Source organism: Callospermophilus lateralis, chromosome 1, assembly GCF_048772815.1.
Source record: "Callospermophilus lateralis isolate mCalLat2 chromosome 1, mCalLat2.hap1, whole genome shotgun sequence".
Taxonomy (NCBI): Eukaryota; Metazoa; Chordata; class Mammalia; order Rodentia; family Sciuridae; genus Callospermophilus; species Callospermophilus lateralis.
In genome coordinates this window covers 8,216,652-8,230,119 of record NC_135305.1, presented here as the reverse complement: position 1 = coordinate 8,230,119, position 13,468 = coordinate 8,216,652, and the positions used below count along the sequence as shown (strand labels likewise).

At 43.5% G+C, this 13,468-nt stretch overlaps 1 protein-coding gene across 2 annotated transcripts in view; it reads left to right on the top strand.

Annotated features, from left to right (window-relative positions):
• Positions 1–365: 365 nt before the first annotated feature.
• Positions 366–13,468, top strand: part of Cul1 (cullin 1) — a 90,951-nt gene continuing 77,848 nt past the window's right edge. The window contains exon 1 of one of the 2 annotated variants that reach the window (XM_076832353.1): positions 366–512. The gene's annotated coding sequence lies outside the window, so the exon portion shown is untranslated. Of the gene's footprint in view, positions 513–629; positions 783–13,468 lie in introns of those variants that run through there. The other variant, XM_076832342.1, reaches the window with a different exon arrangement.

Genomic DNA, 13,468 nt, shown 5'->3' with positions numbered 1-13,468 from the left:
CGCGTCTCGAGCTTCCTCGGCTCGGCCGGGGTCTGTCGCCCGGAGCGGAGGCACATGGCTGGGTGCAGCTGCGTCCCTTCAGCTCGGGCTGTGTGCGCGCAGGGGCGGCGGAAGCCCCTCTCCTTCGGGAAGTTTCTCCCGGACCCGGAGCCCCCCGCCCAAGGTCAGCCCACTCGACAGGTCCGAAGTGGCGGGAACCCGGCCTCCAGAGGTGGCCCGGCGGTGGGGGCGGCTGCAAAACCCGGCGGCGGATCCGGCGCACCGCGCGGGACGGCTGGGCGCCCGGGCAGAGGCCGCGGCTCGCAGGTAGACAGCGCCCCGCCAGCGGGGCCGCGGCCGAGGGCCAGCCGGGTCACTGGCCGCGGCGGGCGGGCGGGAGGTTTCCGGGCCCCTCCCGCGCCTCGGGCGAGCGGGGCGATGGCGGCGGCGGTTTCCCGGCTCCCCCTCCCCGGACGCCGATGGCGGTGCGTTCCGGCCCTCCCCCACGGCTTCTCCCGCGGTCGCCGGAGCCGGTGAGGCCGGGAGGGCGGGGAGCCGCGCAGGGAAGGCGAGAGGGCGGAGGTTGCGTGGTGCAGGCGGCGGCGGCGGCGGCGGGAGGAGGGCCGGCGGGCGGGCAGGGGAGGAGGCGGAGGCGGGCGCCGTGTCGCACGCAGCTCCAGGCGGGGCAGCCCGGGCGGCTGAGGGACGCAGCCAGACCTTGGCGGGACGGGGTTTCTCGGGGCCCGGGCCCAGCGAGCGAGCGGACACGTCGCCGGAGCCTTGGAGGCACCCGGGAGACGCGGGTGAGTGCCGGCGGCCGCCGGGGCCCAGCGGCGGCGGCTGCGGCGGCGCAGGCCCGGCCCGAGCCGCGGTGTCGCAGTGACTGGGGCCGCGGCTGCCGAGCGCAGGCGCCGGGCAAGGCCCGCGCCGCGGCGGGGCGGAATGGCGGCTGGGCCGGGGGACTCGTGGGCGGAGGGCGGCGAGCGGGCCCCGGCCCTGAGTCACCGGGCAGGCCGACTCGGGCCTGTCGGGGCCTCGGATTGTGGATTGAGGCTCGCGGCCGCCAGGCCCGGCTACGCACTGGGAAAAAGCCCGATTCATCGCCCCAGTCGTGGCGGCCTGGCGCCTCCGGCCTTTCCCAGCTGCGGGCGGCTCGGCGTCCGCGCCTCGCCTCGTGCGGCGACCCCCGCGGGACGCCCGGACGCGCGCCCTTTCCCCCTCGCCCGCGCAGGTCACGCTCACAGCGGGACTCATGCTCTCCAGGAGCCCGGGCTCGCGCGCAGGAGCAGCCGCCGAGCCGCGCCGGGCGCTCCGGCTTTCCGGTCCCCTGCCCGCGGCCCCTGGGTCCCCCGCTCGCATTGTTGCGATGGTGCACGGCGCTATTATTGGGTAATAGTCGTCCTTTTGCCCCGTTCTCCTGGGGAGCGGGCTGCGGCGGGCGCGCAGGGATGCGAGTGCGGCGGCCCAACGGGACGGAGCCCCCCGGCGCTCGTGAGTCGGGCCGGGCCCTGCGCCACGGCCTCGGCGCGCCCCCGGTCCCGGCGGGAGCGCGCGCTCTGACCCCGGAGGTAACCGGGCGCCGGGCCAGGCCGCGGGGAGTAGGGGTCTCCGGGCCCCGGGTCGTGCACCTTCATTCCCAGGCCTGGGAGGCCCCTCTTTCTGTCACCTGTGTAATGCGGTGCAGTGTAGACCTAAGATATTTCGGATTGGAATGCTTTTACACGTTCCCCAGAGATTAACCTCCAAAGTTAAGAGGTTTCCCACTAGCTCTGCCCAAAAGAAGATTCGCTTTTCCCTCTGGGTCACTATTGTTGCTTTTAGTTCCTAGTAGGGGTTAGTGGTAAAGGCACAAGTACTGAATTGCAGTCAACGTACCCAAGTATTTGCTCTGTAATTGCTCTTTCCTGTAGTGGCATTAAAATAGTTACGAGGGGAGTAAATGGTCAGGCAGTTTTCGATATGCGCTTATACTTTTTAAGTCATGAGCTGCTCGCTAAGCATACTTTAGCACTTCGTTTTGAGGGGTATGCAAGAATTTACCGGATTTTCTGATGTCCCAGGGTTTTATGTATTTTATGTAGCACAGTACTACTTGATATTTAAAAAGTAAAACCCACTACTTTTGTTTAAGAAAAGTAAGATATGATTTTTTTTTTTTTTTTTTTAAGATTTAGGGATATTAGAAAACTCTTCTTTGACCATTCCATTTGTTGCTTTCCAGGGCAAGTGGAGATAATGGCATTGAATTTCAAATTCCCAAGCCTGCAAACACAAGACTGGCTTGCTTTAACTCTTATTATGCCCATTTTTGGAGGTTTCAGGAGAGTGTTCATTTAGTTTGCGAGGGATGGCTGAGTTGCTTTCTAAAAATGTTAAAAACTTTTTTTCTTATTGGCATCATCTTTTAAAAACTATTTTGCAACCAATTTTAGATACTCTGGTTTTTCCACCAGTTTAGATGATCCACCCTCCCTCTTTGAGAGCACCTTGCTCATGTCCTCATAGGCTGAGACAAATGCCAAGAGCCTATTCTGCCCCACCTCCATACATATTACTTGAACTCCTCTGCCCCTACTAAGTACTACCTTCCAGCTACAATTAACTTAGTCTTGATTGTTAAGGAAGACTTATTTCCCATACACAATCCAGGCTGTGAATTCATTGAGAAAATAGGGGGTATTCTTTACTTATTTTTGCACTCCCAGAGTAATACACCTCAGTATTGTTTTGTTTTGTTTTTTTGAATGAAGGAACTTTCTGGAATACTTCTAATTTCATCCCAGTGTTTGGCCTTTTGCTCTGATTTTGCTACAGAAAACACAATTGCTGTATTTAAGATAGTTTAAAGTGCAAACTATTATTTATATGCTTTTAATTTTTTTTCGTTGTAGATGGATATAATACCTTTATTTTATTTATTTTTATTTGGTGCTAAGGATCAAACCCAGTGCCTCATAGGAAGCACTCTGCCATTGAGCTACAGCCCCAGCCCCTATTACATGCTGCTTAAGAGAGAAGCATTTGTCACCTTTCTCATTTTCCACACTCCCTCTCCCTAGTATCTAGTTGAGTGCCCTAAGAGAATAATGTTCAGGTTTTCTTTAACTGTGGAAATCCAGGGAAGTGAGAAAAAAACAACTTGTGAAACTTTCACAAAACTTGTTTTAAGGTATAGATTTTTACGTGTGTGTGTTTAAACAAAACACCCCCACTTCACCCCCACAGCCTTGCCTTGCCTTTGGAGCAAAGCAGTTTGGTAGTTGAGATTCTTCCTTGTTGGGAAGGAGGCCAGCCCAGGGGTGTGACTAGTCTGCATGAAGTCCCCCTGGGTCCTGAGGACCTTTTCATTCCTATTATACCCAGGGGCAGAAATGGTGTGCCTTCCCTTCAGCGTGGAAAATTTAGGTTAATGTACTTTAAATTGAGGAGTTGTTTTCCATTCTTCAAATTTTAATAATTAGGGCCCTACATCTTTTGACTGTGTTTGTATTTCTTAAAGTTTAAACCCTTTAGCTTCCAAAGCATGACCTTTCTGCCTTTTGCTATTGAGTCACTCTGGGAAAAGATGTCTTTTGGAGTCTAGTGGCTTCTTTTTGAACTGATCTTTTAGCTATGCCTGGAGAAAAGGGTGGTGGCCATTTATTTTAAAGACCAATACTAAATTTACCTTGCCTTTTAAAAATTATTAGTAGATTATCAGTAAGGTGGTTTTTTGTTTGTTTCAAAACCAAGAAATGAGCCTGTATAGTGGTGCAGGCCTGTAATCCCAAAGGCTCTGGAGGGTGAGGCAGGAGATTGTGAGTTCAAAGTCAGCCTCAGCAAAAGCGAGGCACTAAGCAACTCAGTGAGACCCTTTCTCAAAATAAAATACAAAATAGGGCTGGGGGTGTGGCTTATGGTCAAGTGCCCCTGAGTTCAATCCCTGGTATCCAAAAAAAAAAAAAAAAAAAAAACAAGCCAAGAAATGAGCATTAAATGAAGAATTAAGTGAGTTTGGATAAAACCTTTAAGTTTATTATCAAGGACTTTAAGCTAGTAATAGGTACATTTACTAATGTACACTACATACAGAATTATTGCAACACTTATGACTTCAATTTTTTATTCACACAGATTTTCTAGTGTCTAAAAAAACCTGCATGGGGAAGGTACTTATTCCTTTATTTTTGTTTGGGTGAAAAGACATGGAGTCTAGTTTGAGCCTAACTTTGCTAGGCCTGTATTTCCTCATGTGTAAAATGAAATAGCTTTTAATTGAGTATATACTGTTCAAGGTTTCTTTAGGCCCTCAGAGTATATGGATCCCATGGGAATGTCACAACTTTTTAACGGGAACAGCAACACTGGAAAAACTACCTCATAGAAGGTAATGTATCATATATACAGTTGACAAGCAGAGTTGTGACCCCTAGGTTTGATAGTCATTTTGATTGTTCCCTTGGGAAGCTCGAACCAGGTAGCATGGTTTTGCTCTCCCTGGCTTCCTGGACATGCTTCTGCGTGATTGCGGTTCCATTCCCTGAGCTTTGTGTCTCTCTTCCATCCCCCCTTCCTATAGCTGACAGTTCAAGGTTGCCATCTCTTGGAAGCTTGCCCATTAGGAGCCTTCCCAGGTTCCTGGGGTCCTGCCTGTTTTACTGTCTCAGCATTCACACTTCTGATAGTACTCGGTGATTTCTCCCTCTAGACTGCCCTGTAGGACAGGGATGGTGTGCGGTCTGGCCCCTGTGCCTAGTGTGCTACTAATGTCAACATTTTTGTACATCCCTCACTTTCTTTACAAAGCTCTATGAAGTTCAGGTACTATGGCTTAACCCTTTGTTTAGAATGTAGTAGCAGAAACTTCTGTGGTGAAGGCCAGGGCTGGAAAGGTGGTGAATCCCCAGTTAGAATGAAATAGTATCCCAGGGCTTGACCTTTAACAAGTGCTCCATCTGATTGATTTATAAGGTGGAAGTTGTTTTGTTAGATAATGAACTAAAATATTAACAATGATTTACCTTTAAAATGAAAATATTTGAAGGATTGATATCTGATCATCACTATGGAATTTATCATGTGGAGCAGAACAATAGTTTAGAAAACAGTATGAAATGGGTGCAGCCATTTAAACACGTGTAAAATGTGTCTGCTTTGGTGAAAGTATTTAAGGCAGAAAAACAGTTATGATTTCAGGATGGTGAACTTGTGTGATTTAAAATGATTTTTAAAAAATATTTATTTTTTAGTTGTATTTGGACACAATACCTTTATTTTATTTATTTATTTTTATGTGGTGCTGAGGGCCTTGCACGTGCTAGGCAAGCGCTCTGCCACTGAGCCACAACCCCAGCCCTAAAATGATTTTTTTAAATACTTAACAAAAGAGAGTAGGGTGAAGATAACATAATTGTAACATCAAAAGTAGAGACAGTAAAGGAGAAGATTCATTTGGCTACTTTAGAGTAATAAAACTTCATAAGTTAAAATCCTATAAGAATTACAAGGCAAATAGCAAACTGAGAAAAATAGAAACTTACAAGAAAATTTACTTTCCAAGCTATGAAAGGATGGCTTATAAACCAATAAAATAGTCCCCTGCCTCCTGGGGAAAAAAGGGAGGAAGGACTGGTAATTTATACAAGGAGCAGGAAACATGAAAAAAGTCTTCAGTTTTATTAGCAGTATTCCCCAAGATGCAGATCTATGAAATACTGGGGTTCTTTGGAGGGAAGGGGGAGCAAAGATTAATAAAATAATCCATATCTGTTGAGAATATGCAGAAATGAATCCAGTCATTGCTAGAAAGAGTAATCGAATAGGATTTTTCAGGAGAAAATATGCAAGAACAACTTGCATAAAAATATGTGTGTACCTTGAAATAACTAATGTGCTTCTAAGGATTTAGTTAAGAAACTAAAAAGTGATTCATAGATTAGTAGTCTGTCCTGGGTATGCTATTGTTTAATATCTTCTTATTGTGCTATTATGGATGATTTAGTATTGTTTAGGTAAATCTTTGTATTTCCATAGTACTATATTTAATGAGCATTTTATGAGTGCTATAAGGTGCCATATGTAATAAATTTTTTTTAGCATCTGATTATATCTTTGAGCATTGGGATTATGGGCTATTTTTATTTTTTCCTCCAATTTTTTACAGTGCAGATGTATTTATGATACAGTAGACAGATTTTTCTTTTGCATTGTGAAGTATCAAACCTAGGGCTTTGCATATGTTAGATAGGTGCTCCACCTCTGAACTACATCCCCAGAAAGGTTGGGTAATTCAAAATGAAAATCCCAAGAAAACAGAAGCAGAGGGACCACTGGCAAGGCAGAGCTTCTGCTTGTTAATGCTGGCATAACATGGTGCTTGCTTTACCTGTAGTTGCTCCTGCGTGCTGTACAGGTGACATGTCTGACCTGGTAGCCTGTGGTTCTGGTGGTCAGGTTTGCCTTTGTCTTTCCATTCATTTCTCATATTGCAATCCTTCAGTACTTAGGTACCCTTCACTAGGTTGTCTTAATACAATGAAATTCATTTACATTTTGATTGATTTGCTTAAGATAAGGATGGGGGGATAAAGATCAGAGGTGGATCATCCCTGGTTCAATCCCCAGTGCCATTTTTAAAAAGAAATTAGGTGCTGATTAGTTGCCTTTGGAGTGGAAGTTTCCTTTTCTTAGGGACATTGTGACTTTCCTATCCTTTTTGCTTCCTAGTAATAGGACATGCATTTTAAATGGAACGTTTAAAGTTGATGTCATTATGTTTAAGAATATAAAGTTGCTAAAAATTAGAAAGTTAATTACTTTGGCAGAGTTCTGTAGCTTGTAAATTGGAAAGGTCACTATTGATTATCTTAAGAATTCTACTCTAGATGGCTTAAATTAGGAATACTGTTGGAATTATGGAAAATAGGCACACAGCATTGTCACCAAATTGGGGGAGGATTGCCTTTGTCACAGAAATTTTATACTAAATAATTATATCTGCCTCAGGGGCATGACAAGACAGGGTGTGGGAAGAAGGCAAAAGAGCTCAGATCTCTTTTCCTGTGAGATGGAAGGAGGTCTGCTCTGGTCAGAAAGGTTAGGAATCCTGCATGAAACAATAAAGTACAGACCAGACACCGCAATCCAAAGTGAGATTGAGGCATAGATGCAAAGGCCAGGCCATTTCCTCCTCCCCAAACCCCAAGTGTAAAAATTTGGGAACTAGGAGATACAGCTTGGGGGAGGGTGAAAAACGAAAAAATCCAGGGTAATTTCTGATTTCCCCATTTTAAGATTAAAAATCTTTAAAAGATTAATGATTGGATATGATGGAGCATATCTATAATCCCAGTGACTCAGGAGGCTGAGGCAGGTGGATCACAAGTTCAAGTCCAGCCTCAACAATTTAGACTCAGAAATAAAAAGGGATGGGGATATAGATCAGAGGTGGATCATCCCTGGGTTCAATCCTCAATGCCATTTTTAAAAGGAAAAAAAAATTCAAAGAAAATTTACTTGCAGATTCTTCCTTCATATGATAACACTTAGTGGAGTATTCAGCACTGAGTGCTCCCTGAAGACCTGCTGACCATGTTTTTGTTACTTAGTAGCTGCTGGCTATCCACTTTCTGCTGCTCTTAAATGCCTTATATTGAACAGAATTTCATCTTTGCTGTCCTGATTGAAAGTAGATTTTGACATGCAGCATAGGAGTGTTTTATGACATTAGTTATCAGGTCGACTACTGAATTTGAGTGTCTTGTATTTGACATGTTGATGAAAGTCTACCTGGGCACCTGATACCGAGAGGAGGTTGCTTCCAACAAGTGACCCAAGAGAGACAGAAGGGAAGGCAGGCCTGGGGATTCTGGAACAGTTTTGCCTGAAGTTCATCTTTTCAGTAGTAGCTTTGTTTGTGTCCTAAGTATAGGTGACTTTGCCCTGTACAGGTTTTTTTTTTTTCTTTTTAATATATGTGATCTCTTTGAACATTAGGAAGCTTTGGTTTATTTATTTTGCTTTGCTATCATTTTTACAGTAAAGGAGCTCTGCTCTATCACTCTACATGTTACCGTGTTTTCAGGATTTTTATTTATTTTCTTAAATTAGAGTTTGTCCCTTTTAAGGTATAAGAATTGGAGGGAAGATCTGTGAATAAATTTAGGTAATGCTGGTTTGCATCAGTCTTTAATACGTTAATGTGCATTGGCAGTTTTGTAAGGGGGGGGGATATTAGTTGTCCCCCCCCCCCCCATACACAGCACACACTGAGTTGCTGAGGCTGGCCTAGAACTTGGAATCCTCCTGCCTCAGCCTCTGGAGTAACTGGAATTATAGACATGTTCCACTATACCCAGCTTACTCCTGACATGTTAAAAGAGCATGTTTTGTAGAGCACATATAGATTTTCAAATTAGAATATGGGAAAATCATGTGCTTTTACAGTCAAGATTTTTGGTATATAGTAATTTTTTAAAAAATATATATTTTTTAAATTGTTGCTGGACTTTTATTTATTTATTTATATGTGGTGCCTTGCACGTGCTAGGCAAGCGCTCTACCTCTGAGCTACAACCCCAGCCCAAGATTTGTTATATAGTAAATTTATGTGTTCATTTTTTTCTGTCTTTGATGAAGCGTGATGAGCATGTGGAAGCTCTTGTGTTCTTTGTAGCACAGTGTGTATGAGCCTTGGAGGTCAGCATCCCAGTGAAAAACTGTTGTAGGTTTAGTTGTCAGGAAGGGATTTTTGCTTGACTTTAGTTTTTGTCTCAATCCTAAATTCTAGCTGCTGTTAAAGGAAGTATCTTAAACATTTTTTAAAAGCATATTCATCAGCATTAATCCATAATTAGTACTGAGAAAACAAGAAAATTAAAGCCTGTGTTCATCACATTTTATTGGTAGTGTCAAATATTGAGAGAACTTCTTAAACCTGGAAAATACGGTTTGTAACAGTAACTACAGACATTTCAGATTCTCTTTTTCTTTAAAAGTCTAGGGGCTGGGGGCATAGCTCAGTGGCAGAGCACTTTCCTAGGCATTAGGTCTTGTGTATGGTCTCCAACACCATAAAAGAGTCTAGAAACATTGTTTTAAAGGTATCTTGGTACTTCTTTCTCCTAAAGTACTCTTAGGTGCTCTCCTGACACATTAGTTTGGTTTGTCTGCATTTTAAACTCAGTAGCCTTCAGAGGGTGATTACTGCTCACATGATATGTTAGGTCAGATTGGTTTGGGAAGCGTAACCAGGTCTACTTTCTAGAACATTCTGTGCCCTCTAGAGAGGGTTTGTAACATGCACCCATTCTCCATGTTCTGTGCCAGATCACAGTTATTTTTTCTTGGGCGATCTGTGGACATGAGGGTTCAGCAGGGAATCCTTGATGCAGTCATTTTTTTTTTTTCCTGGTGGGGGTTTGGTAGCTCTCTTGACTTGATCCTGTTGTACTTCTGTTCTGTGTCTTTCAGTTTTATTTATGGGCAGCTTGAGCAGAGATCCTTTCCTCCTGCTCACTGCCTTCAGGGCTTTCCTCTTAGGCTAACCTGCCCTTATTACCTTCAGCCTGCCCAGACTGCTCTCTTTAGCTTGTTCCCTCAGCCCTCTCCAGCTTTCTGTGTCTAGCACTGTATCTAGACACAGGCCTAAAATTTTGTTCTTTCTTGTTCATATTCAGTAGCTACCAGGTCTTATTAGTTCTTGATTCAGGGTTCACCCTGTTGTCAGCGGCTTCATTATGCTCTGTGCCCCCAGCTTGGTGTATCACCTGTGTTGATGCAGGACCTGCAGTGGCTCCCTGGCCCACACAGTCTCCAGGGCAGGTGCGGAGCCACCATGGCCTGGTCGAGTGGACCGTGCTCGGTGTCTCAGTCCTTCACCACAGCAGTCCCTTCCATTCTTAACTTGCTGCTTTTTTTTTTTTTTCTTTTTAATCGGCTCTACTACACTTCTTGCCTGAAAGTAGCTGGCATTGGTTCTGCTATTTCTCTCAATCTTTGTTCTTCAAACTCACTTTACGATTTTGAAGAACAAAGATTAAATAATTTCAATAAAGCAATCAATTTGTGGAAATTCTGTTAACTAGGATTGTACCATAGTATATACAAGTATTGAAACTTTCTTTTGTTAAAGCTGATCCATGAAAAATTTTGATTAAAGAATTTATAGATTATTAGAATCATTTTGAAAATATGATGTGTCAGATGAATGTCTCCTCTGCTTTTTATGGTAGATACAAAGGTGAGTGTATGTGTATATATATATATATGTATATATCTGTGACACTAGTTCCCATAATAGTTGCAGGAAAAGTGATTTGAAAAAAAAATTTGATAACTCCCTTGACAACAGTGAATGAAACGGCAGTTTTACTTTATTATCAGCATTATTTTAAAAATTTTCTGGTGCTGGGGTGGCACCCAGGGCCTTATGCATGCTAGGCAAGCAGTCTACCACCAAGCTATATCCCCAGCTGTAGTTTTTCTTAAAAAGGAGATCCTCCTGCCAAGTGCAGAGGATTTATTTGTTTGATGACAGTCTAGTGTAAAGTAAAGTGACCACAAGACTTTGTGTGTGTGTGTGAGATTTGGGGAAAAATTAGTCCTAAAATGTACTAAGTAACTAGCACACTTTATTTTTTCTTTATTTGTAATTTTTAGAAGTTGATTTATTTGCAGTTTTGGTATGTCACATTTATCTTAGAAAATTGAATCATGTTTCCTCTAATATGTCTGTTAATGTGAGTTCTTGATTTTATTAAAACTATGGAAAAATCTGTATTGTAATTGGGTGGATTTTGGTGGGGTTTTTTTTGTTTGTTTGTTTGTTTTTGGTACTAGGATTAAACTCAGGGGCACTTGACCACTGAGCCACATCCCCAGCCCCATTTATTTAGAGACAGGGTCTCACAAAGTTGCTTAGCACCTCGCTTTTGCTGAGGCTGACTTTGAATTCAGTCTCCTGCCTCAGCCTTCTGAGCCACTGGGATTACAGGTATGTGCAACTATGCCTGGCTTGGTGTTTTTTCTTTTCTTTTTTTTTAAATACTGGCTTGGTGTTTTTTCTTTTTTTTTAATATTTATTTTTTAGTTTTCAGTGGACACAACATTCTTATTTTTATGTGGTGCTGAGGATTGAACTCAGAGCCCCACGCATGCCAGTCAAGCGCGCTACTGCTTGAGCCACATCCCCAGTCCCTTGGTGTTTTTTCTTTACTTTTAAAACATTAACTATACTTTCAAATGGGAACATGAATGGTAATTTTCAAAGTAAGCTACTTGGAGTATAAGCTTGAAAGCTGTGCTTGAGAAAATACACTGTTAATGAAGTCAGTTATATGAATCCAAGAATGCTGGCAGCCTTATGCGGACCCCCACACTAACCTTGAGCTGAACAGTAAAGCTGAATGACTGCTGCACCAGTCATAGCCTGAGCAGTAATAGAAACTAGTGACATCTCCACAGTGGAGTGTTCTTTTACTTAAAATATGGGTTTTGGTTTTTGTAGAGATGTAGAGGGGCTGCTTTTATATCTCTTCTGCCTCTGAACAATGCCCTTGCCTGGCTTCTGGTATGGCTGATGTTGGAAGGATCCCTTGAGCCTGGGAAACACAGCAAGACACCCTCCACACACCTCCCTATCACAAAAACAGAACAGCAACCATAACCCTCCCTCCCAACCTAAACGAACAAACAACACCACTTTGATAGTTGTAGATAAGAACAAGTTGTACAGGCTGTGTGGGAATTTCAGGAGAAATCTTTGCAAGTAAAAAGACGCATCTTGATTAGGGGTGCTCAGTGTAAAAACTCAAGTAGAAAATGCTGGAGGCTTCCCTGATTCAAACCATCTCAGGCTTCACCAAATTTTCCCCTTTGAGATACACATGACCAGATCTGCGTAGAAAGCAAGTTTGAATTAAAAGCCCCAAAGAACACCACTTTTTAGTGAAAGCTATCACCAAATGACATTTTCAAGGGCTCAGAAGGTGTGTTCAGCTAGTCAGTTCATAGACTGCATTTAATCTAATTGTCTTTTGATGTCCAGGTTTAAATACGCAGTTTGGTTATGCGTCTCCTTACACCCTTTCCCTAGCATTTACAATATCTGAAAATTTACAAGTCAGAAAGGGATTTTCATCAAGACAGATTTGATTAAATGCAGCACTGACCGTGTACACAGAATGGGGGTAGGTGCAGGGTTGATAACAAGCTCTGTGTGAAGCCTTAGTTCTTCAGGACCATCACTAGTGCCTGGGAAATGTCTCGCCTAACAGGGCTAGGTCTGACTTCTAAGCCTTCCTTCTGATTTCTCAGCCTTCCCTAGGATGGAGTGGTAGTTGTCTGCAAATCAAAAACCATTAAAGCTCAAATGAAATAAAGAGAATGGTAGGTGTATACGTCCTTTTCAGCTAGTTTGTAGTGAAATGGGATGCAAGTTTCAACATTGCTTAGCTAGGGAAAGCTGCTAATCAGAAATTTTTAACTTAGGATTAAATTATTTATCTTTTTTAAAATTAATTTTATTTTTTTAAATACATGACAGCTGAATGCATTGCAATTCTTATTACACATATAGAGCACAATTTATCTTTTATATAAAGTGTGTTCATGCCAATTCGTATCTTTATACATGTACTTTTTTTTTTTTGCATTACAATTCTTATTACACATTTATACCAATTCATGTCTAGATAGGGAAGAGGGGAGAGAGGGAAAGGGAGGAGGTGGGGATTAGCAAGGATGGTGTAATGTGAATGTGATGGACATCATTATACAAAGTAAATTATCTATCTTATTGAAAAGAAAAGTAATGGAAAAGTTTTGTGTGTGTGTGTGTGTTTGTTTTTTTTTAATTGAAAATCCCATTGAGGTGATGAGCTTCTTGATCACTTCAAGATGTGCTAGCTTTCAAAATCTCTTTATGAAGCAGGTAGTTTCAAGGCCTAGCATCCACCAGCTGTGGGGTAAACGGGTCTCGGCACAGGGAATTTTGGAAATTGGTTGAGAAGAATTGTGGGAACTATGAGTTGTATTGAGTTTATATTTAAATAGTTGTCACAGCATCTGTGCATCCTTTGCTGAAGCAGTGGTCAAGCACACATCTGGCTGGGAGGAGAGGTGGGGAGAGACTTGCCAGTGGGGTATGCCAGGGATTGGGCCTCTGTGCACTAAGAGCACATCTGAGTCCCTGTCCTCAGTGGCCTGAAGATATTCCCTGGACTCTGCATCCTGGTCATCTCAGGATGAATATTTGTGCATCTGTTTGGCTGGGTTCTGGATCCTATGTGGCACCAAGACTGACGTGGCTTTTATAGTTAGTAGATTGAGTGCAGTAGTGGCTCTCCCGTCACTAGCCAGGAAGGACAGGGAGCAAGCGCTTTTCAAATACGCATTTCATGGTAGAATGATATCTATTTCAAATAGGTATTTTGTTGTAAAGTGAGTTCATGAGTGGTGTTTGTCTTTGCTTTTTGTTTGGTTGTTTGGTTGTTTTTGGTACTGGGGATTG